General features: G+C 43.2%; 1 pseudogene; it reads right to left on the reverse strand.

Moving 5' to 3' along the window:
* LOC114280135 (xanthine dehydrogenase 1-like) overlaps positions 1-27,019 on the reverse strand; it is a 184,479-nt pseudogene that overhangs the window by 27,607 nt on the left and 129,853 nt on the right.

Consider the following 27,019-nt stretch of genomic DNA (forward strand, 5'->3'; position numbering starts at 1 on the left):
ATTATATGAGTTATTTAAGTTTGTTTTATAGTTTCACTTTACTAACAAAATTATTTTTAATTTTAGACATGCCTGGGTCTTGAACTTGATGAGGACGTACACAAAAAAAGAGTTGACAAGACTTGTTGTCACTAGATTTACCGTCCTATTTAACTTTGAGGCGTCTACATGAGTCGAAGATTGAATTGAGGGCAATGTTTGCTTCTGAAGAATGGCGAAGAAGTCCTTATTCAAAGAAAGCTGATGGGTTAATACTAAGAGATGTCCTTTTAGCTAACAAGAATTTTTGGTCCTCGATCCAATATTGTCTTAAGTGTACACTCCCATTAGTAAAGGTTTTGAGACTTGTTGACGGGGATGCCAAGCCTGCAATGCGATACATCTACGAAGCAATGGATAAGGCAAAGGAGCAAATAGCAAACAATTTTGGAGTACAAATAAGGTATAAACTGATTTGGGATATCATCGATTTGATATGGGGCATGCAGCTGCAGAGGCCTCTTCATGCAGCTGCATATTATCTGCATAATCCAAGGTAATAACTAATATTTATTTATTTGTATATTATTTTACTAGTTAATTATTAGTGAATTACAATTCTTTTACTTAAATCCCAATAAAGGTTTCATTATGCTCTTGCTTTTAATGTGGATTATGAGATAAAGAAGGGACTTTATGAGACAATTGAAAGGATGTGGCCCACTTGTCAATTGCGAGAAAAGGTGAACATGCAAATAGATTAGTTTCACCATGCGGAAAACATGTTTAGGATGGAGATGGCCATTCAAATGCGAAGCAAGAAACAACTTGGAATAACATTAACTTTACATTTATTTAAGATTCCCATTTGTTTTACTAAAGTTGTGATTAATTTTTGTTAATACTTGATAGCCTTGTGGTGGGCCTCTTTTGGAGGAGGCTGTAAAGAACTTCAAACTCTTGTCATTCATGTTCTTAGCTTGACTTGTAATGCAACTGGTTGTGAAAGAAACTGGAGTACATTTGATCGGGTATAAAAAAAATATAAATTAATTTCAATAAATATTTTAGTTTTCAAATAAATAATAAATCCTAATTCAACCCTTCTCCTTTAATAGGTACGTACTAAGAGAAGGAATCGATTGGAACAATAAAGGCTTAATGCACTAGTGTTCACAAAGTATAATCTCCGATTAGAAGCAAGACACTAAAAAAGGGTAGAACAAGGGGATGCCTATGATCCTATTTCTCTATTGGATGTGGAATCCGATGATGAGTGGAAAATTGAAAAATAAGATCCTACCTCACCTGAGGACACCACCTGGCTAGATATTGATGAATGTTTTCAAGTTCAAGCGGGATCAAGTAGCAAAAAGAGGAAGAGAGGTAAAATACTTTTATGCATTCAAAGTTCATGGGTCTACTTCCTTAATGTTTAAAATGATGACACAAAACTTCTTACTCTTATTTGTAGGGCCTAGAAATCTCAACAAGACAAGTAAATGGAAACAATTGGTTGAAGTAGATGATGATGATAATGATGATGAGTTAGAAAATATTGAGCAAGTAGACGTTGGAAATGAAGATGATGAATTGATCGATGTTCTTGATGATGACATGACTGAAATTTAGAAATTAGAAGTTCAATAGTCTGTTGTGTTGTATGCCACTATGCCTAAGCCTAATGATGTCATTTTGGATTTTGAATTTTGTCAAGAGCTAGTTTTTGAAGTTTGAACATTGATCTATAAACTTTTGGAGCTTCCTCTTAAATCAATGAAACAATGATGCAAGAAATTTATATTTGATTGTTATTTTTTTTCATTTTAAGCACTATATTTGCGATTTTATATGTATATAAATATGTATATTTTTATGAAATTATATGTATATATATATATATGATTCGACTTGATTCACGATTCAGTTTTTTAGAAATTCAATTCATGATTCAATTTGAGATTTGACAATCATGGGGGTAATGCATGCCAATAAATTTATATATGTTGTCAAGTCAAAAATTGTCCCAAAAGCTTAAGCTATTAGGAAATGGCCCAACAATGCATGTCAAACTATCTGACAAACACACACCCCCCAACCTAAAAAAAACAAACAAAAAAACAAAAACAAAAAAAAAAAAAATTGAATTTGGAAAATGAAACTAAATTGTTTTGAATATGACAACTACTTTCTTCAACCTTGCATCAATTAATTTCAAGAGACTAAAAAATGAATATCTTCTCCAACATGGGAGAAAAATGGCATCTTGTAAGAGTGGTTTACAGGTATCATAAGAAGAGTACCTCCGCAAAAGAATTAAATTTCTGCTGTGAGGTGACAAGCTCTATCCGTGCTTTTATTTGCTCACAAGCATCTAATACTGCAGCATCGTACATATTAGAGCTAGCAGAAGCTGCTGTTGGTGATGCATTTGGAACCTAATTTGACAGCAAATACAAACCAAAACAGAAACGAGGAATTGGCATCAGGAATCCAATTATGAAAGTATAAACAGTATACAAGTATACGCAAATGTAACATATTGGAAGATAATAAAAAGGGGAAATTGCAAATCAGTGGAGCAGTAAAAAAGTAATTGCACTATAGACGGAATTGCACCATGCACAAGAATGATTTGCACCATGCACATAGAAAACTTGCACCACCATGAAAATGAAAATATTTTTTCACTGCACCACTTAAATGCAATTTCCCTAATGAAAACAGGTGGATAATCTCAATCAACTTATAACGGTTGCTTTAGATATTGACTTTGTGGTATTTATTAAATTTCATGCACAACATTAAGACCTATGATGCACGAACACTCTGATACGCAAATTTTTAAAAAATGGGGGACACGATACGCTAGGGACACGTTTAATATATATAATTTTATTTGTTTATTATATATCTAAAATTTATAAACAAAAAAAAATCATTAGTTCCTATAAAATTATATTAATAATAAAATTATTAAACACATTACCTAAATTTTTTAATAAAAATTGATTTTTTTTCAAATAAAAATAATTTGTTTTATAAATTTTAATAAAAACATGGATATAAATAAATAAATAAATAAAAAAGAAATTAAAGGAAGGAAAAGACACAGAAAATGGGGGAGAGAGACACAAAATAAACAAAATCAGAGAAAAGAAGAAGAAGAAGACAAAAGATGAAAAGAAGAAGACAAAGAGAAGAAGAAGAAGACCGAGAAGAAGAACACAGAAGACCAAGTCAAAATAGGTTAGGATTTTTTCTCTCTTTCCTCGGTCTATCTCTCTCTTTCCCTCGATCTCTTCCCTTGATCCCTCGATCTATCTCCCTCTCTCTCTCATCGATCTGTCTCAGGCTCTCTCTCTCTTTCTCCTCTCCAACAGGTCATGGGCTTCTTTGATCCACACCTGCGTGTCTAAAACGTGTCACTGCGTGTCTGACTGGAAAATTTTCGAAAAAAAAAAAAAAATGAAACACGTAAGGGAGAGTGTTGGAAAAGTGTCCACAACGTGTCCAACACTCGTACGCAGGCCTAAGGGACGTGTCCGTGCTACATAGATTAAGACATTAGTTGAAAAGTTCATTTTTCTCTTTATATCAACTAATAATTTGATTCCCTTCCGTTGATATAACATGATACTCTACATAAGGTTATCTCTAATTGCATGATACCAACCAAGAACCCCCAAAACAAATAAAATACTCTTCGGCAGGAATATCATGATGCTGAGAGCTTAAAGTCCATTGGAACAACAACAATGACTTCTTTCAAGCATTTCAAGAAAGCGATGATGTAGCCAAAGTCCTCAGTTATGATAAAAGCCAACTCAATTATTAAAGACGATGCTGGCACACGTGTGATGGTTGCTATAATGTTTTTGGAAAGAAACAATCTTTAGTTCTTTATGGTCTAACTTTCTAAAGTTCTATTGGTAAAAATCAATCTCAGTCATCTTTGATGCATGTTGCAATATCCCTTTTTTGTCGAGTTGAGAATTTTGATCCCTCCCTAGGAGCAACATATCTTTCACCCACCCCACCCATTTCACTTCTCCACCCTTATTGAAAAAGAGTCCATAATAAAAGTTAACCTCTATAACGAGTTGAAACCAAAAAAACTTCAAGTATATAAAATTAAAACAACATAAAGACCAGTAATCTAAACCAAGTTCATTACCTTATCAGTACTTGTCTCTGATATAAACACAGAACTGAGAGGAATATTGAATGAAGAAGCAGCAACCTGAGCAACTTTTGTATGTAAACCTTGCCCCATCTCAACACCCCCATGTGTAACTAACATTGTTCCACCAGTGTAAACTTGTACAAGAGTGCCTGCCTACAGTCAACAAGATGCAGTAATAAGAATATGAAAAATAAAAACCAATAACCATCAAGAAACATGGAGTTTTCTTTTCTTGTAAGACAACTTCTAGAAGATTATAAAAATAAAATTAAAAAAAAAAAGAAAAGAGAAAAAAGAAAAAAGAAGAAAAAGAAAAAAAAAGAAAAGAAAAAAAAGAGGGCACATGCTTCTGGGATATCTCCATAAAGGCCAGTAACATCAAGTTCCATATGTAAGACAGTCTTACAAGAAGATACTTCATTCTCATCACTTAGTATATAACTACATCAGCTAAGCAATGAACTACCCTATCAACGTCCCTAACAGAGACCTGAGCCCTAACGAAGTATCAACCACTAAAAGGTAAGCAAAGTAATTGCAAAATCCACATGTACATAATCAGTAAAGATATATATATATATATATATATATATGATAGCCTATATTACATGAATTCAAGAACACATCAGACTTCAAACTGTTGGTAAGTTTCAAGCTACGTTACACGGACTCGAGTGTGGGTGCGTATCTAGGGGATAGACACTTCAAAACTAAAAAATTAAGGATACGTGGATATGGATCCAAATTTGGATATGGATACGGCGATACGTTAAATAGTTATTTCCTAAATATATTTATTACATGAAGATGAGTTTAAAATAGTTAAGAAGTAAAAGATTTTGTTAAAAAAATAACAAATAAAAATTATATTAGGCATAAAAATTATATTATTCATGATATATTATATATGATAAATTATATTATATATGATATAATTTATATTATATATGATAAAAATTATAAATTATAAATTATATTATATATTATTTATGATAAATTATTATCACAGAGACTAGGGAGATTGAATCAGATGTGGTCCATAAAATTAAGGCAAGGAAGCTTAAGTGGAGGAGTGCATCTGGGATACTGTGTGATGAACGAGTAACTACTAAACTAAAAGAGAAATTCTATAGAATGGCTATTAGACCAGCAATTTTGTATGGGACGGAATGTTGGGCAACTAAGAAACAACATGTGATAAGATGAGTGTCGCTAAGATGAGGATGCTAAGGTAGATGTGTGGCAAGACTAGAAAAGACAGAGTTAGGAATAAATATATTCGAGAGTGGATAGGAGCAGTACCGATAGAAGATAAGTTCAGAAAGAATAGATTGAGATGATGTGGTCATATACAATGGAGATCAATAGAGGCAATAGAGAAAAGATTCAATACAGTGATGGTAGATGATAGTGTTAGGAGAAATAACATATCTAGATTAACGTGGACTAGTGTAGTAAATAGAGATATGACTCTCCTTAATTTGACTAACAAAAGTCAAATGGAGAATAATGATTCATGCAGCCGACCCCATTTCATGGGACTTAAGGCTTGATTTCATTTGGTTTGGTTTGGTTATTATTTATGATAAATTATACTATATATTTTTTATGATAAATTATTTAATTAGGGTGAGAAAAGAGGAGATTGAGAGTGAGAGGTGAGAGACAAAAATATATTGAAGAGAGAGAGAGAGAGAGAGAGAGAGGAGAGAGAGACAAAAGAGATCGAGAGTGAGAGAAGAGTGAAGACGATTGAGAGACAAAGACGCTCGAGAGTGAGAGAAGAGAGAAGACAATCGAGACACAAAGATGATTGCAGCCTGAGATGAAGATCGAAGCCCCAATCATAGGTATGTGTAGACACCCCATTTTTGACCGACCTTAAGACTCAGACGTCACCGATTGAGCGGTCGGTGATGGTGCATATTGTGCTCGTTCAGAAGTTTTAGAGTCTCGGCTACGAGCCTTGCCTCCGGACTTCCGGGTTCTTTCGTGTCTTGCTTCGGTTTGCGAACCAGGCTCCGTTTTCTCTGTTTTCTCTTCCTGAAGGAAGGGAGAGGTCTCGTAGATCATCTCTCAGTGGCCGTAGGCTACGTTTCTTGGTCGTAAGCCATTTTTCCCGTTTGGAGCCTGGCTTCCGATTTTTCGGAGCCGACGGCCGTGTGCCTCGGTTCAGGACTGCTTAACCACCTCCGTTTGCCCCGGTTTTTGGTATACGCCCCACCACCATCCATTCCAACAAATTGGAGCTATTTTTCAGAGCTTAGGAGCACCATTTCTCAGACCAAGAGCTGCTGGTCCATTGGTCTTCAAGGGTAAGTCTTCTTTTCCTCTTTTCTTGCTTTATTTTGATCTATATTCTAGCCCCTTGTGCTCACATATTTGGGCTCCGACCCTAACTGAAAATAGTCTTATTTTAAGCTCTATTTCATGTTTGATTAAGGGATTCTCCCTGTTTGAGACTTCTTTTTTACACTTTGTGTTAAAAGCCTCTTTTAGGCCTCTTTCTTGCATAGTATTTTAGGCCTATTTGTAAACTGTTTCGAGCTTTGCTATAAACTGTGAGTTGACTTCTTTTGAGCTCCTCTTCAACTTTGTTGAAGGGCTCTTCAGTTTTTGGGACTTCCTTCTATCACTTGCCTCTTTAATTCTCTTTTAGGCCTATTTTTGCATGGTATTTTAGGCTTATTTGTGAGCTGTTTCGGACTTGGTCATAAACTGTAAAATGTCTTGTTTTGAGCCCCTCTTCAACTTTGTTGAGGGCTCTCTTCAGTTTGAGGCCGGCAGCTACCACTTGCCTCTTTATCTCTCTTTTAGGCCTATTTTTTGGGGGAAATTTGAATTTCATTTCCCCCCCTTTTCCTCCACTCCTTTGCCTATATAACCAGCACCCCCAGCTGTGTTTTCAGGGGTTACAAAATTTTCTTTAAGGCTCTTGCATTATATATATATCTCTCTCTCTCTATTCCAAGCTCCAAAACCCCAAGTTTCCTACACCATTTCTACACTACCTCATAGCACAAAGCCTCCATACTCCATTCCAAACCTTTGAAGCTGATTTCCATAGGTGAAGAGCTTCTAAACTTGGTCCAAAAGTCATTGAAGCTTGGTTTTACAAGGGTGAGTCCCATTTTCCCTTTTTCTTGCCTTGTTTTGTTCCATATCTAAGCCATACTTGCTTACACTTTTGGGCTCCGACCCTAACTGTAAATAGTCATAATTTGAGCCTCTTTTCAAGTCTTATTAAGGACCTCCTACTGTTTGAGGTCTCCTACTACCACTTTCTTCTTTATCTCTCTCTTAGGGCCTAATCTTGCATGATATATTAGCCTTGTTTTTGATTATTTCTGGGCTCCAAACCAAACTGTAAATAGTCTTATTTTGAGCCCGTCTTCAATATTGTTGAAGGACTCTTCTTTGTTTGAGGTCCCCTACTACCACTTGCCTCTTTATCTCTCTTTTGGGCCAATTTTTGCATGGTAGTTTAGGCTCATTTGTAAGCTGTTTTGGACTCTTCCATAAACTGTGAAATATCTTTTTTTGAGCCCCTCTTCAACTTTTTTTAAGGGCTCTCCTCTTTTTGAGAACAGAAGCTGCTACTTGTCTCTTTACCCCTCTTTTAGGCCTTTTCTTGCATGATAGTTTGGCCTTATTTTTGATTATTTTCATGGCTTAATGTAAACTGTAAAATACCTTGTTTCGAGCCCCTCTTCAACTTCGTTGAAGGGCTCTTTGCCATTTGGGGCCAGCTGCTGTCCCTTTGTGTTTAATCTCTATTTTGGGGCCATTTTTGCATGATAGATTAGCCCTATTTGTGTTCATATTTGAGACTTGTTATAAACTGGAAATATGCATATTTTGGGACTCTCTTTCTTCTGTATTCATACTTCATGATCAAATAATGCATGTTTTGTATAGCTATAGGCCAATGCATATGCCTAGTTTTGTGTTTCGGGTTCATTCCATGCATCGGGTGCCATGTTTCCATGTTTCGGGGCTGTTTTGCATCATATTTCAGCACTAAAATTTGCATGTTTGCATACCATGTTTCATGCCTTGCCATGCCTTGTTAGTGTTGCATGCTATGCCATGGGTTCGGTCCTCGGTTTGCGTGCATGCGTGCACGCATCTCGAGTGTCTCATTTTCATCTAATGGCTACTGATGTGAGTGTGGCTGAGGTCCACTCATGTTGGTGTAAGTCCATTGTGCATTGTGTATGCCATTTCATTTCATAGCATTGTGTATGTTAGGTTGTATGTTAGCGCATTGTGTATGCCATGTTACCTCGTGCATAGTGTATGCCATTTCATAGCATCATGCATGCTAGGTTGTATATTAGCTACATTCATGCATGTCATGCATATTGCATTGTGTTTGGGATAGGAGTTAGCCCAAGCACGGGAAACGAGGGATGTTTCGTACTCCGAGTGATGAAACGTGTCTCAATTCCAGGTTGCCAACACTCTAGATTATCCATGATGGAGTTTAGGTCTTGTCGTGTTTTCATGTGCATTCCTTTCATATTGAGTCGTGCAATTCGACTCCTCGGCCATCATGCATCGAGATGTGTGATTGGTGGCACGAGGATCGAGGACTACACTCCTTGAAGAGTAGTCATGCATACATATGTGAAAATAGTTTGCCATGCCCCTTTGTTGCTCTCTGTTGCAGCAAATCAGAAATTAGCAGCCTTCCGAAGCTTGGCACTGTAGACACCCCATTTTTGACCGTCCTCAAGACTTGGACGTCACCGTTGGAACACTCGATGATCCTCCTTGTTGGTGTTTCGTCTTGAGTTCTCGAAAGTCTTGGTTGTGCGCCTTCCCTCAGGATCTCTCGACCTGATGGTTCCGTGTTTGGCTTTGGCACCAAACACTTGTGTTTTTGCCTTGAAGGGAGAGGAATGGCTTGTTGGCCATCCCCACATTCCACCGGCCTTCCCCTAGCATCACCGGCTGTTTAGGGGTGCCACCGGCCATGGTTTCTCAAAATCAATGGCCGGTCGGCACTATATTTGGCCGGCCGGCACTTTATTTTGCCGGTGACCTCTTTTGCTGGCTGGTGTGACTCCTTTGCACCCTTGAGGCATGGTGCATGCCAGCTGTGCCAGCTGGAATGCACCATCACTCCTCCCCGTGCAGTTTTTGGCTGGTGTGAGCCTTTGACCCCCCTTTCTTTCTAGAAGCTTGAACCCTTTGGCCAAGCTTCTTGGGGAAGCTTGGCCAGCTGTTTTAGCTTTTCCAAGAAGCCAAGACTCCTTTGCACCCTTTGCCCCTTTCATTTAGCTTCCCTGAGAAGCTTAAGACTTAGCCCTTTGCCTATTTAAGCAATCATCCTCTCCCTTTGTTAGAGGTTAGAGCTTTTGAACCAAAAAAACCATAGTTTTTATATCTATATATCTGATATATTATCCTCTCTCTCTATATCTCCCTCTCTCTCATCCTTAAGGTGTGTTTGGAAGCCTAAAAGTGCATTTTGACCTTACTTTTGCACTAAAACACACACCATTACACCTTGCTCCGAGATTGAGAGGCATTGAGGGTTGTTTGTTGAGGTTTTGGACTGATTTTGATCAGTAGAGAGTGGCTAGATCATTTGTTCTTCAAGGTTTCTTCAAGGGTGAGACACTTGCTTTAGTTTTCCCAATTTTGCACTAGTTTTCTACCTGTCTTGCATGCTGATTTAGGCTTTGTGTTTAACATGAACAATTCTTGTATTTTTGTGCTTAACATCTTTCATTAAGGGTGTTTTGGCATTAGGGGTCGAACTCCTCCCCTTAGGCCTCTTTTGGCCTATTTTGGTGCCCTTTTCTTTAAGCTTTGTTTGCTTTGTTGTGTTGGTCTTCTCACCACTGAAATCCAGTGGATTTTCAGTGGTGATGGAGTGATTTTGAAGTCTTGTGTAGGGGAGGGACACCCCTCTCCCCTTTGTCATTCTTTTACCTTTGTTTTGGCTTAAAAGGGCAACATGTATGCTTGATCATTTTTGGTCCCATTTCAGAAGTTTTTTGGGTGTTTTGGGTCATATTATATCTCTATCCAATGGTGGTTTGTTGGCCCTTAGCATGCATTTTATACTTGCTTTGTAATTCTCCATCTTGCCTAGAAGTGTTCTATGTGTTTAGCCTAGCATATCCTCTTGTTTTGACTTAACCTTGTGAAGTATTTGGCCATGTTTTGTCATGCTTAAAGTCTGTTGGCCACTGATTTTGTCATGTTTGGCATGCTTGATATAGTTGCTTTGCATTTCGGCTTGTAAGCCTTGGTTGTATGGGTCATCAACATGCTTAGCATAAGCTTGTTATCATCATTCGGCATCATTTAATATCATGTTTCAGTCCATGTAATGTGATCTTACATTATCATTTGCGTCTCATTCATTGCCTTGAAGTGTTGTAGTCTTGCGCCTAAAGGGTTGGTCATTGTGTATGCTACCATGCTTAAGCATTTAGGCTGCCATATCAGTGGGTTTTGAGGGCCCTTTTGCATTCTAGAACTCTGTTTTGCATTGAAAATTTGTACCATGATTGCTTGGGATGGGTATTGAGTGATTCTCCCTTTTGGTGGCCTTGAATGCCCTTGTTTTGGACTCATTCCTTGGCATGTTTGTCCATGTTTGCATTACATTTGCATCTCATATGATTAGTACCTTGCATACTTAACATGATAGGTTGCATCACGTTTGGTATGTTTTGCATCTTAGCCTAATGTTGCATAACTTGGATCACAAGTGCATACATGCATTACATTGTTTGGTTTGGGGTGTCAAACCAAACTTGAAGGATGAGGGGTGTTTGTACTCCGAGTGACAAAACACACCTCAACCCTCGGTCACCGAGGCCCTTGACTTTGGCATGATAGGCTCTTGGTCCTCATTTGTGTGTTGCATGCATTTTTACATTGAATTGCAACCTTGGCTCCTTAGGCTATCATGCATCAAATGCACGATTGATAGCCCGAGGGTTAAGGGCCGTACTCCCTTGAGTCCGTTACATGATTGGGAGAGTAGCCATGCATACACTTGCTTGAAATTCCATGCCATACACTGTCTGTCCTTGTTGCTGTCAAAAACCAGATTCGGCAGGAACTTTCTGCCGACCGGCAGTGTTCAGTGCCGATCGGCAATCCTTCCTGGGCCGATAGCTTCATCAACAGCCGATGGATATTTTCAATGGCCGGTGGACATTTCCTTCAGCCGATGGTGTTCCACGGTGTTCAGGGGACCTGCCCCAGAACTTTGGCAATTTTCAGAGAAGCAGGGCAGTGTAAACCGAGGCGGCAGTGGTATGGTGCGGACTTTCCGGGGGAGACGGGTTCGAGCATGCATCATTCACGCATCCCGAGGCGGGGGCCGTGGCCACCTTTCTTTTTGCATTCATTCTGTTAATTAATTAGAAATTCTGTAATAATTTATTTGTTTATTATTCGAATTGTATTATTCTTTTGGTCCCTCCGAGCGAGGGCGAATCTGTAATAAGTGTGGGTGAGTGTGTGCATGTCTTCCAACCCCCACTTCTTTCTCCCTTTTACTTACCTGCTTTGATGGTTAGTAATAGGTCATGTTTAAATTAGCATACCTTACGCTATGCATGCGTGCATCCATACATTTGTCTCGCATGCACCAGGCTTGGTGCATCATGCTAACTGCATTTGTACTTCAATTCCAAATTGAATACGTGCATCAATTGATCGTATTTCACATGCCATGTTTAGGTTAGCCGAGCCTACCCTAATTGCATCATGTATGTGTTGCATTAGTCAATTTGACATGAACTAGGACCATGCATGTTGGCTAACTAGTTTATTGTTTTGGCTCGGAGTACTCGGTAAGCATTTATGCTTTAGCATATCGCATGCGTGTGAATGCTATCATGACAGCATGCTTACCATGTGGCTAGATGCTTATGTGATAAACTGTTTGGATGCCTGTGGGTGAAGGTTGGATTGTCTGAGTTGGAAAAACTCGTTGAAATCCGTATTTTAGCCTACTTGCGAGTAGCAAATTCCAAAGTGTTTTTCAAGACAAACGGATATGCAATGCTTATTTCCAAATTAGGCAATCTAGTCTATACTTGTATGATGTGCGCATAACATAGTAATTCTAGGCTAATAAATGGAATAAGAACACATAACGTTTTCAAAAACGGATATCATGGTTAGTAGAGTCCGATCTTCGGATTGGACGAGAGGGGGTGCTCATAGCTGACCTTCCCCGATCGTACCCAAGTTCCCGAGCCGAGGTAACTTTGGTGATGACGGACACGTGGCCTGTGGCACCGAGTCAGGGTTTCCTAAATTCCCCCAAAATATAATATTTAGGTGGCGACTCTGTATCTGGCAAAGCAGTCCGTGTTTGGTACTTCTTTTCAAAAATCTGTTTCTCAAAACGATTTGTCGAATTTGGACTCTTTGGTTCAGATTAAGAACCGTGACACAAATCGAGTCTGAACTGTAGCGGGGCCCCACGCGGGGGCGTCTACAGTTTCTGGCGACTCTGCTGGGGATTTTAGAGAGCTTGACTCGAACTCGTGATATCCTGTTTTGATTTCATTTATGTGTCTCTTTGCATTGCATGTGTATTGGTGCGCCTAGGACACCGTGTTTGCCATCTGCCATTCCTGAACGGTTTGTCGGAGGCTTGTCTTGTCAAGGCATGACCATAAGGCTGACCGGTTATGGGCTCTGACAGCATGGGAACACAAACCCCGGTTTTACCGGGGCACCCTTTTCGACCATTCGACCTAGTGCATATTCGGATCCATAGTGACCATTCCAAGTTATGACAGGCTGCTTACCCGATTATAGGTTGTTTGAAACTGCTGCGTGCATAGTGGAACCCTAGCTCCTGACAAAATAGGACAGGGAAACCCTACCCCAACATAAAGGTGTTTTGGCTCTTTTTACTTGCTATGTGCTTTTAGAGTGTATCTCTATAGGAACGTACATGACAGTTTGCAAGATTGAGTATTAGACCTGAGGGCATCAGTATCAGTTTATGAGAATCAGTTATCTGCGGGTATCAGGTTCAGTTTTGGGAACAGTGATTCTGGGGAACAGTGATCAGTATCGAGGAACAGTGTGTTTGGCTTACCAACTGTGTATTATGAATACCCAACTGTGCGTTGTATGTGTTTATTTTACGCCGTTGTGCTGTCCGATTGTTTGTTTATTTACCGCTTTATTTATCTTTTTGCTAGGTAGTTTAGCACCATTGCTTCCAACCCGGTAGATATTCCCCAAGCACTCTGGATTAGAGGTCGTCGGCTCCATCGATCTGAGCATCTGGTAGACGGACAACCAGTGTACCACTCTCTACCCCCAGTTACTAGACGGAGGACAGCTAGGCAGAGGGCATCAGTTCGACAGTCAGTACAGAGGGCTTTACCTACCCCACCTGTGTACAGTAGGGATCAGGGTTCTGTTTCACCCACAGAGAGGGAACATATACCGATAATTTAGTTAGAACAAAACAGTATGGCTAGTTTAGAGGAGATGGTGCGCCAACTCCAAGAGAGCATGAAAATAATGCAGCAGGATGCTGTCCGGCAGGCAGAGTTCGCCAAGCAGCAGGCCACGGTTATGAATGAACAAGCAGAGTTAATCGTAAGGTTACAACAGCAAAACGGAGCATCTGCTTCGCAACAAGTTCCTCCCCCGCCAGGAATTCCTACCCTCGGGGAGACAGCTAATGTTCAGAATGACACGGACATTCCCATTGGACCACCTCCACCCCCGACCCTACCTCAAATCCAACCCCAGTTATCCAAAACACCCACCAACCCACCGGACTCTCCTTTCGAGTTCGAGACAGATCCCACAGCATTAAAGCTAAGCAAGCTCGAAAGCTATTCAAAAGATCCCAGGGAGTCAAGACCATCCCTGACATCGAAGATGGGTATACCGACGCAGCCATGACGTTGCCTGACAGATTCAAGATGCCGCACATCAATCGATTTGATGAGTCTGGAGACCCCATGGTGCACCTAAGATTGTTTTCAGACATCCTAAGGCCAATGGGCCTCACTAGACTGCAGAAGCTGTCTCTATTTGGTCAGACCATGTCGGGTGTAGCGGCCATATGGTATGCCAAATTGGAGGATGACGTCAAGAGAAGTTCGGATGAGATGGCTGAGGCCTTCATCTTGCAGTACTCATACAATACACAAATCTAGATTACGACCCGGGATCTCGAGACAACGAGGCAAGAACCCAAAGAGGGCTTCTCAGAATTCGTAACCTGATGGCGGGCTAAGGCTTCGATGATGACCTTAAGGCCCACAGACAAAGACCAGATTCGGATGATTGTGTGCAATCTTCAGCTGAAGTTGATGCAAAAGATGATTGTACTCCCCTTCCCTACCTTTTCTGATCTACATGAAATGGGGGTGCAGATTGAGGATGCCTTAAAGCAAGGATTGATTGATAATAACCGGGAGCAACCCCGCAGAACTTTCAATCGTAACACTAATGCAAGCCCGAGTGGCGCTACAACCACCAGGACCTCTGAAGTGAGTATGGTCACCACCAACCCTCCCTTAAGAACTATGGCAGCCGCACCATTCTCCGGTGCGTCCGGAAGCAACCCACAAACAGTCAAATACCCATGCAAAAACACCAGAACCTTCGCTCCACTTTATATGCCCCTGTCCAAAGCTTTGGGGGTCTTAATCAGAAAGGGGCATCTGAAGCCCCTAGAGCCGCGACCCTTACCAGAAAGACTCCCCGCTGCCCACAACCCAGCCAAATATTGTACATTTCACCAACAGCACGGTCATGACACCAACCTGTGCTTCCGATTGCGTCATGAGATTCAAGATCTCATCGATAACGGGGTGATTTTGCCTCCCAAGAAACCCAACGTTACTACAAACCCCCTCCCCACACATAACCAAACTCCACCACCCAAAAGAGTCAACTTCATCCAAGCTGGGGTCGTGCCTTACGACCCTAGCATCTATATCACTCCTTCCCACCTGCCTAAGCCGGAAGTGTTCCTTCCCGATTGCACCGATTTGTGCATGATGGACATCTCCATAACCCAACCTAAAACAACGGTGGTGACTATCGAGAACAGGAGAGAGAAGACTCCAAAGGAGAAGGGGGTTGTTGAGCCAGAGTCTGTGGAATCTGTGAGTGGTGTTGGGAATGTTTATAGTCCGAGTGACTACATTTTGTCAATAGGCCAGGACAGGCCAGATATCGAACTACCAACAGAGGGGGAGCTGTGTGTGATCCAAGGGGACAGTCTGGGACAGGGAACGGATGATGTAACGGCTGTGGAAGAGGACCTTGCCAAGCTCCAGTTTTACAGTAACCAAGATCCAGGGGACTTAGCCGTCAACTGGTTCCATTATGAGGAACCAACAGAGGCTACGGGATGGTTGGATGATCAACCAGATGTGGTGGAAGAGTCTCAGCCACAACAAGGCCAGACAGGGGCAAGAATATCAGTGACAGTCGGAAGGGTTGAAGAACAGAGTGCATCGCCAGAGAGCACCGGTGTCAAGAATCTCGCTCGGGATTGGAGCATTTCGAGTACGGGGATTATTGAACAGTCGGCTACATTGACACAGTCGGGACAGGAAAGATTCGAAGATTCCGAGAGAATCAGGAAGGCAAAAGCCCATGTGGGGACTGAGACTGCTATAAACACAGAAATGGAAAATGCTGCAAGCATAGGGATAGAAGGTACTGCGAGTATGAGAACAGTCATGCCAGAACCGGACAGGTGCCTGTCAGCAGCAGATGGAATGTGGTGGGAGGAAGATGATCTATGTCTTGCCCACACAAACGAAGATTGGGGGAGTAACCAACCAGATGATACCTGGTATATCGGCGAAGTCGATCACATGACTAGGAGTGGACGGTATTTCAAGCCTCCACACCTAGATCAACTAGAGGCGTCCAGAAAAGATAGGGAGGCAGAGAAGCAAAAAGAAAAGCAACTCGAGGATGAGGCCATATTGAGACAATTGAAAAAGATACAAGCAGACATCTCCATCTGGGGGCTACTTATGGCTTCTCGAGTACATAGACAGGCTGTCCTTTCAGCCATGGACAAAGCCAAGCTTTCTATAGACACCACGCCCGAACAGCTGGTGGGCCTAGTCTTTTCGCGAGGAGCTACCCTGATATTGACCTTTTCTGACAAAGAACTACCACCTGAGGGTGCGAACCATAACAAGCCACTCTACATCTCCGTGGAGTGCAGAGATAAATGAATACCCGTGGTGCTTGTCGACCCAGGGTCCGCCATCAATGTCTGTCCGGCGAGGACAGCCTACGCGATCGGTTTGAAAATCGCGGACTTTGTGCCAACGGCCCAGGTGATTCGGGCGTATGATAACACGAGCCGGGAAGTAATGGGAACAGTTAAGATTCAAACAAAGGTCGGGCCAGGACAGCATGAGATAGATTTCCATGTCTTGGAGGTTCCTGCAACTTTCAACCTGCTTTTGGGGCGGCCGTGGCTGCATCAGGTAAAGGCGGTCTCCTCCACCCTACATCAAGTGGTGAAATACCCCTATGGGAAGGGAGTAGCCATTGTTTTCGAAAATTCATCAATTCATCCGCCGCCGGAGGTATCTACGCCTGTTCTAGAAATCGAGCACGGTATGGAAGATGTGTTCATATCAGGTTTTACCTTGGCTGAGGTTCGGGTTGTACAGGACATCATGGCAGCTAATGAAGGGGTATATGTCAGCGCTCAAGCAGTCTACCTCATGAACAAGCTCCAACACATCCCCAGGATGGGATTGGGAAAGAGCGGCCGGAAGGGCGTCGCAGCATTGGCTGAAGTGCCACACAACCCTCATACCTTTGGATTGGGTTATCTACCCACCAAAGAGGACTGGATAAGGAAAGGAAAGGAAATGGCCGGAAGAGCCAAAGCGAAACAGATGGGGAAGCCTTTTGACTTAATGCACCGACCCATTCAGGGTACCCTAAACGGATGCTTCGTCCGGGAGGGGGAGGACTTTCCGTTCTGTGGCTTCCCAGAGCCGTGGCTAAACGCGGAGAGGAAGCGCGTGCCGGGGTTTGAGATTTTCTTTGATCTACAGTTACCTGGGGATGACATTGCCGAAGAGCAGACATACCCATTAGCTGAGGATGAGCAAAGTAAGGAAGTGCAGTCTGAGGACGCTGAAAATGAAATGGGGGTAGCACTGGCATGTCTACTTTCAGATCCTCCGATCGAACAGAAGTGCTTGGGGGACAACTTCTCGGTATGCATGATCGGGAATGAAACGGCTGCGGGCCTACCATCAACTATTTTGGATGCATCCATCGCACCCTCTCTCGTCTGGCAATATGAAGAGGGATTTTTATCAAGCAGCACCGAGTCAGGTAGTGAGCCAGAATCTGATTCCACCGAGTCTTGTCAGTCGGAATCAGGTTCCAGCTCAACTGAGTCTGAGTCCGGTATTCCTGGGGGTGATAACCTGGATGCCACAGTCCTGTCTAGGTCGTCATTTTCTTTCTCTTTTGAGTCTGTTGTAACAGAAGAATCGGACGGCTTGGAAGTATTTAATGAGAATGATGTGGATGTGGTTTCTGAGTATTTTTCTGTGCCTTTGATTTATTGCTTAAATCAAGATTTTCAAAATTTTGATGAAAACGACGAGGAAGAAATTCCTCCAGTCTTGCAATGATTACTTGATCAAGAACAGGAAAGATTTGTTAAACCCTTAATGGATGAAATCACTACTGTGAATGTTGGTACTGAGAAGGACCCGCAGCTGGTCCAGATCGGGTCCACGTTGTCTTCGGAGGAACGCGAGTGCTTAGTCGCTTTATTAAAAGATTTCAAAGACGTTTTCGCGTGGTCCTACGAAGACATGCCTGGAATCGATCTTGAGATTGTACAGCACCGGATCCCTCTCGACCCCGAGGCCCGACCCATCAAACAGAAGCTCAGAAGGATTCGTCCAGACTGGGCCATCAAAATTAGGAAAGAGGTCACCAAGCAAATCGATCCAGGCTTCCTGTTGGCATCCATATACCCGACTTGGTTGGCCAACATTGTTCCAGTGCCGAAGAAGGATGGCAAGATCCGAGTATGCGTGGATTTCAGGGATTTGAATAGAGCTAGTCCGAAGGACGACTTTCCCTTGCCACATATTGATGAGTTGGTGGATTTTACAGCGGGGCATGCTTTGCTCTCGTTTATGGATGGTTTCTCAGGCTACAATCAGATAGTAATGGCACTCGAAGACCGGGAGAAGACTGCTTTCACCACCCCGTGGGGGACGTACTGTTACAGAGTGATGCCGTTTGGGTTGAAGAATGTTGGGGCCACATATCAACGGGCTGCAACCACAATATTGCATGATATGATCCACAAAGAGGTTGTGGTGTACGTGGATGACATGATTGTCAAATCCAAAGAAAGAGAAGGCCACTACACCGCCTTACAAAAGTTCTTCCAAAGGATCAGAGAATTTCGGTTACGGCTAAATCCTCAGAAGTGTACATTCGGTGTTACATCAAGAAAAATGCTGGGATTTCTGATTACACAAAGGGGCATCGAAGTCGACCCTTCCAAAATCAAGGCCATCTTAGAAATGCCACCACCAAGGACTGAAAAGGAGGTGCGAGGCTTTCTAGGTAAAGTACAATTCATAAGACGGTTTATTTCAAAACTAACCTTGACTTGTGAACCACTTTTTGGTCTCCTGAAGAAAGGAAATAAATTCCAATGGGACGGCCGATGTCAAGCAGCTTTTGAACAGATCAAAGAATATTTACAGAACCCACCCGTGTTGTCACCACCAGAGCCGGGAAAATCGTTGATATTGTACCTTTCAGTAACTGAGACTACCATGGGCTGCATGCTCGCACAAGAGTCAGAGAACAAAGTGGAAAGGGCCGTCTACTATCTGAGCAAGAAGATGCTGGATTACGAGACCCGCTACACTCCGCTGGAGAAGGGTTGTTTGGCCTTGGTATGGGCTACCAGGAAACTGCGGCACTACCTGTTAGCTCACTCTGTAATGTTGGTTTCACGCTTGGATCCCATCAAATATCTTTTCGAGAAACCGGCACTTACGGGTAGGCTAGCTCGTTGGCTGCTGTTGCTTTTTGAATTTGATCTGAAGTATGTGACACGCAAGTCAGTAAAAGGAAGAGCGGTAGCGGAGTTCCTTGCTGACCACCCGGTTGAAGGGGATGAGGCGGTTAAGTACCTATTCCCAGATGAAGCCATTCTGCACATCGAAGATGAAACTTGGACGATGTACTTTGACGGAGCGTCAAACCAGTACGGGTATGGGATAGGAGTGTTGTTGATAGCGCCTGACGATTCCTGTATCCCTTTAGCATTCAAGCTCCGGTTCAAAGTCTCGAACAATGAAGCAGAATATGAGGCATGTATTGCCGGCCTAGAAGCAGCCCTAGAACTAGGGGCAAGGCGGTTGGACGTCATTGAGGACTCGAACCTTGTTGTGTCTCAAGCAAAAGGAGACTGGAAAGTCAAAGAGGAGAAGATGATAATTTACCACTAGACCTTGGATTTGTTAATTCCTCGGTTTGAGAAGCTAAATTTCACCCACCTAGTGAGAGAGAACAACAGGTTCGCAGATTCACTAGCAACTCTATCTTCCATGATAGACATCCCGTCCGGAGTCCGGATGCGTCCAGTCATTATTGACCAGAAGTTTGCGCCAGCATATGAGTCAATTTCCGCCATAGATGAGGCTTAGGACGACAACCCCTAGTATTACGACATTTGGAACTTCTTGGAGAAAGAGATGTATCCACCAGGGGCAAATGCCAAGGATAAAAGGGCGATCAGAATAATGGTCGTTCAGTTCATCATCTGTGGGGGTAAGCTGTATAAGAGAGGTCATCTGGGAATGCACAACCTCTGCGTCGAAGCCAAAGAATCGAAGCACCTGATGAAGGCCATCCATGGAGGAGAGTGCGGTGCACACATGAACGGAGTAATGCTAGCACGGAAGATCCTTCGACAGGGTTACTACTGGTCCACCATGGAGGAGGATTGTATCAGCTTTGTTCGGCGATGCCACAAGTGTCAGATCCATGCGAACCGCATGAACATCCCGCCGTCAAAACTATATAACATGACTTCGCCATGGCCATTTTCAGTTTAGGGAATTGATGTGATCGGGGCTGTCACTCCGAAGGGATCGAATGGGCATGAGTTCATCCTAGTCGCGATAGATTACTTTACAAAGTGGGTCGAGGCCCAATCATATGCCGTGTTGAAGGCGTCGCACATTGCGAAGTTTATCAGAAACAACATCATTTGTCGCTACGGGGTCCCAAACGAGATTATTTCGGATAATGGTTCCCACTTTAAGAAGGAAGTAATTGACTCGTTGGAGAAATATAACGTGGCTTTTCATAAGTCATCCACATACCGCCCACAAACCAACGGAGCAGTCGAGGCCGCCAACAAGAACATCAAGCATATACTGCGGAAGATGGTGGAAACCTACCGGGATTGGCCAGATAAGCTGCCGTTTGCTCTGTGGGGCTACAGGACTTCAATTAGAACTTCTACCAGAGCGACTCCGTATTCATTGGTTTATGGGATGGAGGCCGTTCTACCTATCGAAATTGAGGTTCCGTCATTACGAGTATTGGCTAAGTGTCAAATAACCAAAGCAGATTGGCAGCAGAGCAGGTTTGAGGAACTCATGCTCTTTGATGAGAGAAGACTGAAAGCACTGTACCATGTTCAAAGTTATCAGCGCAGAATTGCCCGGGCTTTCAACAAGAAAGTTAAGTCCAGGAATCTAAAGGAAGGAGATTTGGAGCTCAAAGATAACCGAGCTCCTATCCACGACCCAATGGGCAAGTTCAGACCTAATTAGACTGGTCCCTACATCATCAAAGCTATCTGGTCAGGTGGAGCTGTGGTTCTGATGGACCTAGATGGCCTGGAATTTTCCCAACCGATCAACATGGACAAGTTGAAGAAATATTACCCTTGAGAGGCTCGCTAGGCCAAAAACCCGAAAGGGCGACCTAGGCAAAAGTTAGAGCATAGAAAATTGGAAAATATAAAAACTGAGCTCGCAAGGTTGAAAACCCGCAAAGGGCGACCTTGGCAAAAGTTAGAGCGTAAAAGGGGAGTGAAAATACTCGAGTGAACCTAAGCCTAAACTACGTAAGGCTTTATTCCCATCTTTGGGATACGTAGGCAACTTCATCCTGGAGTTCAGCCATAACCCTTTTCCCCGATCAACTTTGTCCATTTGATCATCTCGGTCATCTTTGTCTATTCAGCATTCAAGGGTTCGGTTATGATCTCCGGTGCAGTGCTCTTCAGACTAGGGGCAACTTTCCGTTGCTGCGCAGTGCTGCAGTGCTCTTCAGACTAGGGGCCACTTTCCAGTTGCAGGGATCCGGGGCTGTGCATCTCGGTGACAGATCTCAGGCGTGTCCAGTTCTGATCCACATCGAAAATGATTTTGAGAAGTTTTAATAAAAGCTGACTTTGTTCAAAATAATCTTTTTACAACTTTGACCATTTTTGGACCAAAGCGGAAAATTTTCAGTACCACAACCTTCAATTTCATTGATTTCAAAACAGAGTCCTCCTGCTCTTGCATACAATCGAAGTGGCTTTTTATTACATTCATAAAGAAAACTTGAAAGTACTAATAAAGCAATAAATTTGGGGCATAGTCAAGTCAGGTGCTCCTGGGCCCCCTCCCAGAGCTGGTCGAAGCCTTTGATGCCAAGATGGGCCCGACCTGTGCCTCCTCATTAAGCCAATCCAAGCACTCATCAGACAAAGTGTAACTGAAAGTAGGAGCGGGGGCCAGGAGTTCTCTCGTCCTCCACGTAGTGGCCTGCCAAGCAAGCTGTGCGCCTCGGGCCGGGAATGCAGCAGGATACTCTATCACCTCTGGCGGGCAGGTCTGATCATGGCCAAATTGGCGTCGAATCCGGAATGGGAAGTAGAATGCACAGTGAGTGAGACCAACCAATTGAATCCCAGTCTGCCGGGGCATATTGTAACTCATTGCCGGAAGGCTCAGCCAAGGGCACCACCAAGCAATACGGTCTGCGGACAAGTGGCACATCCAAGCGAACCAGCATCCCTCATCTAGGGCATTGACTAGACGGTGTCGGAAAAAGTAGCTGCGAGCTGAATATGCTGGGCAAGAGTCCACAACCTGCAGTTTGTCCATCAACCATACCTGGGAAGGGATGAAAAATGAGAGAATAAAGAATAAAGAGATGTACGAGGAGAGAAAAGTGAGAATAGGGTTTTGTGCGATAAGACCGAGCTTGAGGGCCGAGTGATGTGAGCAATGCATACGTGAGATTGGGTGGGAAACATTACCTGTAGTAATATTGGACTCCCTGCTAATCTGGTCGTCTCATGACGATAAAAGGCGTCTAAGCCCATCAACGTCTCAGCCAGAGTCATGACAATACAGCCCTTGCCCTCCTTCAAGCCTTGGGCAATCTCGATCAGCCGGACACTAGACCCTCCGGAGCCTGAGACAAATAGAAAATGAGATAGCAGGCACAAACAGAGGGCGTGTCGCCGGAAGCCTTGCCAACGATGGTTGTTGCGATCACCGGCATTTGAAAACCGATCGATCAAACTCGGAATATCCAGCATCCCGTCACAAATCAGAGACCGAGCGTCACGCATACTGAGTCCACACATTTTCCCTAAGCATTGGGCATGGCCAAAACTAAGTTGGGGCAGGAGCTCCTCGTAGCGCTCGGACTCCATTAAGGCTCGAAAATCTTCGAAGGTAGGACATATCTCTTGCCCAGCGAAGCTAAAGACATGCGTCACCGGATTCCAAAACCTCGTCGCGGCATGAAGAAACGGAAGGTGCAACGGGGTACGACCCAGAGTGAATAGTGCATTTATGCCAAAACCCCGGAAATTCAACTTTTCCGAGCCATCCAAGCTAGCAATCCAAGCAGTGAGATTTTGAGCAAGAAACTCTTCCATTAGAGCAAATCAGTGTGGAATTGAGAAAAACTACGAAGCTAGGGTCTTTTGTAGGAGATAAGGTTGGGTGGAGGACAGGTGTCAACATTCTAGTGATTCCCTCATTCATAGCCGGCCGACCAAATATTCTGCCGACCGGCCATTTCCTTTTGCCGGTGGCCATTCCTTGCGGCCGATGGCCTCTACCCCTGGCCGATGGGCTTCCTCCTGGTTCCCTGAGCTGTTTATGCTAGGGATTGGGGAACTCCACCACCTCCGATCCCTTCCCCGGTGATCGATTCTTGCAAAGTCACACCTGTCTGCTTATCAAGTTGTTGTACATTTGCTTATCGGGTTGTAATTCACTCTCTTTGAGCTTTTGATTTGCTTATAGAGTTGTACTCGCACTTGTTGGGTTATATCATGCCTTTGTTTTGCTTATTGAGTTGTAAGTCGGTTCACTACCTGATTATTACGATGCAAATACTCAGTGTTCAAAATAGGTCCAATTTCGTTCACATTGTGGTGTGATACCTTGCGATGCGATGCATAGAAAGTTTACAAATGCAACATCTTTTGAACAAAATGGTTGTTTCATTCCCATCACGTGTTTTGCAAAATGTGTAATTTTGAGAAAGAGTAAAACCTGCCCGAGGCAGTGCAATGTGCTTAAACTACCAGTAAAAAGGAAAGTAAAACATAGAATGGCAGGGTAGCAAAGTGTCGGAATTGATACCAATAAAACTCCCCTTGCGATCAACGCGCCTTCCGCACCTTTGTTCGGGTCAACTACATGGTTTGGTACCTTCGTCACTCGAGACAATGCGGGAAAGCACACTTTTGAAACACGGACCTTCGAGTTGACCTCAGGCCACAACTTCTGCGGGCGATGCTCGATACATACGAAGAACGTCCCGTCCCGTATCCTTTTCATATCTTGTGAATTCCACAAAATCGTTTCAATTATGCTGTGTTACAGCACTTTACATTCCAGCATCGTGAATAACATGTTTCTACTTTTATGTGTATATTCAACTCTTCTTATACACACTACTTGCGTAGACCGCATGTTTTGCTTGCGTAGACCGCATGTTTGTTCAAATTCATTACTTGCGTAGACAACATGTTTTGCCTGCGTAGACCGCATGGTTGTTCAAATTCATTACTTGCGTAGACCGCATGTTTTGCCTGCGTAGACCGCATGGTTGTTCAAATTCATTACTTGGGTAGACTGCATGTTTTGCCTGCGTAGACCGCATGATTGTTCAATTTCATTACTTGCGTAGACCGCATGTTTTGCTTACGTAGACCGCATGTTTGTTCAATTTCATTACTTGCGTAGACCGCATGTCTTGCTTGCGTAGACCGCATGTTTTACTTGTGTAGACCGCATGTTTTACTGGCGTAGACCGCATGTTTTCCTTGCGTAGACCGCATGTTTTGCCTGCGTAGACCTCATGATTGTTCAATTTCATTACTTGCGTAGACCGCATGTTTTGCTTGCGTAGACCGCATGTTTGTTCAATTTCATTACTTGCGTAGACTGCATGTCTTGCTTGCGTAGACCGCATGTTTTACTTGCGTAGACCGCATGTTTTACTGGCGTAGACCGCATGTTTTCCTTGCGTAGACTGCATGTTTTACTTGCGTAGACCGTATGTTTGTAATCAATTTCATTACTCGCGTAGACCGCATGTCTTGCTTGCGTAGACCGCATGTTTTCCTTGCGTAGACCGCATGTCTTGCTTGCGTAGACCACATGCTTATGTTCAATTTCATTACCTGCGTAGACCGCATGTTGTACTTGCGTAGACCGTATTCTTATGCTCAATTTCAATACTTGCGTAGACCGCATGCTCATGATCAATTTCGTTGCCTGCGTAGACCGCGTGCTGCACTTACATATCTGTGCCTTCACAGCATTGTTATGCTTCCCACTTGCTTTGTGTTGTCACGCATTTTGAGTACACTATTATGCATATTGCTAACGATGTTGTACCTGTTAAGTTTGTTTTCTTTGCAGGCACGATATTGTATGTACGGTTCATTTGAGGTTGGTGCAACCAGACGAGCCGCGCAGGTATTTGTATCCTCCGAGTGAGACGTATCGAGAATTGCATAATTCTCTTACATCCTTTCTGCATTGTAGTGTAGTTTGGTGTATGCTAGCTTAAAACTGTCGCATGTATGCTTCGTTACAGCTTTCTTTGCATGGTCATAAGCTATGTCCGGCTTTGTGCATTGTCTTGTATTTTGCCCCTGCCTTCGGGCGCATATCTTGCTTGTCTTGCATGTTTGTCTAAGTCTTCGGCCTTGTCAAAAATGGGTCGCCTCTGGACTTTGACATTCACTCCCGTCATTGTTATGACTTTCGAGTTCTGTCAAAGAGGGGCAACTGTAGACACCCCATTTTTGACCGTCCTCAAGACTTGGACGTCACCATTGGAACACTCGGTGATCCTCCTTGTTGGTGTTTCGTCTTGAGTTCCCGAAAGTCTTGGCTGCGCGGCTTGCCTCAGGATCTCACGACCTGACGGTTCCGTGTTTGGCTTTGGCACCAAACACTTGTGTTTTTGCCTTGAAGGGAGGGGAATGGCTTGTTGGCCATCCCCACATTCCACCGGCCTTCCCCTAGCATCATCGGCTGTTTAGGGGTGCCACCGGCCATGGTTTCTCAAAATCAATGGCCGGTCGGCACTATATTTGGCCGGCCGACACTTTATTTTGCCGGTGACCTCTTTTGCTGGCCGGTGTGACTCCTTTGCACCCTTGAGGCATGGTGCATGCCAGCTGTGCCAGCTGGAATGCACCATCACTCCTCCCTGTGCAGTTTTTGGCTGGTGTGAGCCTTTGACCCCCCTTTCTTTCTAGAAGCTTGAACCCTTTGGCCAAGCTTCTTGGGGAAGCTTGGCCAGCTGTTTTAGCTTCTCCGAGAAGCCAAGACTCCTCTGCACCCTTTGCCCATTTCATTTAGCTTCCTTGAGAAGCTTAAGACTTAGCCCTTTGCCTATTTAAGCAATCATCCTCTCCCTTTGTTAGAGGTTAGAGCTTTTGAACCAAAAAAACCAGAGTTTTTATATCTATATATATGATATATTATCCTCTCTCTCTCTATATCTCCCTCTCTCTCATCCTTAGGGTGTGTTTAGAAGCCTAAAAGTGCATTTTGACCTTACTTTTGCACTAAAAGACACACCATTACACCTTGCTCCGAGATTGAGAGCCATTGAGGGTTGTTTGTTGAGGTTTTGGACTGATTTTGATCAGTAGAGAGTGGCTGGATCATCTGTTCTTCAAGGCTTCTTCAAGGGTGAGACACTTGCTTTAGTTTTCCCAATTTTGCACTAGTTTTCTACCTATCTTGCACGCTGATTTAGACTTTGTGTTTAACATGAAAAATTCTTTTATTTTTGTGCTTAACATCTTTCATTAATGGTGTTTTGGCATTAGGGGTCGAACTCCTCCCCTTAGGCCTCTTTTGGCCTATTTTGGTGCCCTTTTCTTTAAGCTTTGTTTGCTTTGTTGTGTTGGTCTTCTCACCACTGAAATCTAGTGGATTTTCAGTGGTGATGGAGTGATTTTGAAGTCTTGTGTAGGGGAGGGACACCCCTCTCCCCTTTGTCCTTCTTTTACCTTTGTTTTGGCATAAAAGGGCAACATGCATGCTTGATAATTTTTGGTCCCATTTCAGAAGTTTTTTGGGTGTTTTGGGTCATATTATATCTTTGTCCAATGGTGGTTTGTTGGCCCTTAGCATGCATTTTATACTTGCTTTGTAATTCTCCATCTTGCCTAGAAGTGTGCTATGTGTTTAGCCTAGCATATCCTCTTGTTTTGACTTAACCTTGTGAAGTATTTGGCCATGTTTTGTCATGCTTAAAGTCTGTTGGCCACTGATTTTGTCATGTTTGGCATGCTTGATATAG

This window comes from Camellia sinensis, chromosome 14 (genome assembly GCF_055761805.1).
Source record: "Camellia sinensis isolate YWXY chromosome 14, ASM5576180v1, whole genome shotgun sequence".
NCBI classification, from domain to species: domain Eukaryota; kingdom Viridiplantae; phylum Streptophyta; class Magnoliopsida; order Ericales; family Theaceae; genus Camellia; species Camellia sinensis.